Source organism: Fistularia commersonii, unplaced genomic scaffold (assembly GCF_037954325.1).
Source record: "Fistularia commersonii isolate RoL2024-O1a breed Wild unplaced genomic scaffold, RoL_Fcom_v1.0 HiC_scaffold_160, whole genome shotgun sequence".
Taxonomy (NCBI): Eukaryota; Metazoa; Chordata; class Actinopteri; order Syngnathiformes; family Fistulariidae; genus Fistularia; species Fistularia commersonii.
The window spans coordinates 1-2500 of record NW_028234117.1 but is presented as its reverse complement, the minus strand read 5'-3'; positions in this window follow the sequence as shown (position 1 = coordinate 2500).

The following is a 2500-nucleotide window of genomic DNA, read 5'->3' as shown; positions in this document are numbered from 1 at the left end:
ATAGCTGTGCTAATAGCATTGGCCGAAACGTTTCCACAACCAAACCAACATTAGCTCATCCACTCATTCACATATGTGTGTGCCCAGAGGTCCGGGAGCTCCAGTCATAAGTCCGGGTGATCTATGTCCGGAGAAGGCTCACATTAGCCGCTCTAAGGGGTCCTGCTGCCCCCCAGCTTCCCGGCCTTTGAGAAGAGACACATAACTCCGCTCTTCCGCTTCTCCGCTATGGGCCCTGGTACTCCCGATCCTCCGAACTCAGGTGAATTGCGTGACGTGCTTCTGCTCTACTATAAGCCCCTACACACTTCGAACACGGCTGTTATCACCCTGTTACTGCATTTCAATGACACCCATTTGCTTTCGATCTCAGTGTCTGCCACCGTACGGAAAAAGCGGGGGGGTGCGGGGTGGGGGGGCATAAGCGCATTCGTGCTGTAAGTAATCAGAAGTTAATAGTGTTAACGGTTTGCGAGAAATTTTTAATGCTAGACAAAAAAAGAAAATTAAAAGGATATAATTAAATAAATAGATAGAAAAATAAAATTAAAAACGAAAAAAAAAAAATTGTGAGGGGAATATAACATGTAATTAAGTTGGCGGTTCACAGGGAATCTCAGACATCAAACTGTTTTTAATTGAACATAAATAGTACACCCAAATATACAAATGTACAAATAAACATAGCAAGGTAGAACTGAATGTCAATGAAACAACCAGGCATGAGGAAGCAACGGACATGAGGACATTTGTTCTGTATGTAATGAGAAGTTAATAGTGTTACAGGTTTGTGAGAAATTTACAGTGCTAGACAAAAAACGAAATTAAAAGGAAATAATTAGATAAATAGATAGACAAATGAAATTAAAACCAAAAAAAAAAAATGCAAGGGGAATACGACATGTAATTAAGTTGGCGATTCACAAGGAATCTCAGACATCAAACTGTATATTTTTTGTTGTTTATATATAAACATATATAAACAAACATATATTGTTTGTTGTTTATTTTTGGGATATATTGAGGAATATTTAATGGAAAGGAGTCACAATCGCTTTTTGACAATGTCGAAGTGTATACGTGGCTATAGAATTTAAAGTTTTCATTAGAAATTATAGCCTCATCTGTAATTTCCTTGTTGTTAAGACGGGCTTAGCTTTGCTCCGCTCCTCCTCTCCTCCGCTCCTCCGCTCTTCCGCTCCGGGCCCTGGAACTCCCGATCCGCGGGACTTCGGTGAATTCCGGGCCAGTTTTTTGCTCTTCTGCTCTCCTCCCCTCCTCCGCTTCTTCGCTCCCCCGCTTTGGACCCTGGAACTCTTGAACAGGGCCGGGCTTCTGCCCTCCGCCTCTCCTCTGCTCATCCGCTCCAGGCCCTGGCACTCCCTGTGATCCAGTCATTCGCATGTGCGTGCCCGGAGGTCCGGGAGCTCCACTCAAACGTCCGGGGGGGATAAGGGTAAGGGGTCCTGCCCCCCCCCCCTCGCCGCCTCTGAGAAGAGAAACATCTCCTCCACTCCTCCGCTCATCCGCTGCGGAACCAGGTACTACCGATCCGCCGGACTCAGGCGAATTGCAGAAAGGGGTTTTGCTGTCCTCCGCTCCTCCGCTCCTCCGCTCCTCCGCTCCTCCGCTCCTCCGCTCCTCCGTTTCGGGCCCTGGAACTCCCGAACCGCTGGACACAAGCGAATCACGGTCCGGGCTTCTGCTCTCCTCCGCTCCTCACCTCATCCGCTCCAGGCCCTGGTACTCCGTGTCCGCGGGAACCCCCCCCAACCCACAAAAACAAACTCTCACACACACACAAACACACGCACACACACACACACACACACACACACACACAAACACACAAACACACACAGACACACCTGAACTCATCATCGCTGTGCTGATAGCATTGGCCGAAACGTATCCACAACCAAACCAACATTAGCTCATCCAGTCATTCACATATGTGTGTGCCCAGAGGTCCGGGAGCTCCAGTCATAACTCCGGGTGATCTCTGTCCGGAGTAGGCTCACCTTAGCCGGTCTAAGGGGTCCTGCTGCCCCCCAGCTTCCCCGCCTTTGAGAAGAGACACATAACTCCGCTCTTCCGCTTCTCCGCTATGGGCCCTGGTACTCCCGATCCTCCGAACTCAGGTGAATTGCGTGACGTGCTTCTGCTCTCCTATAAGCCCCTACACACTTCGAACACGGCTGTTATCACCCTGTTACTGCATTTCAATGACACCCATTTGCTTTCGATCTCAGTGTCTGCCTCCGTACGGAAAAAGCGGGATGGGTGGGGGGGCATAAGCGCAATCGTGCTGTAAGTAATCAGAAGTTAATAGTGTTAACGGTTTGCGAGAAATTTTTAATGCTAGACAAAAAAAGAAAATTAGAAGGATATAATTAAATAAATAGATAGAAAAATAAAATTAAAAACGAAAAAAAAAAATTGTGAGGGGAATATAACATGTAATTAAGTTGGCGGTTCACAAGGAATCTCAGACATCAAA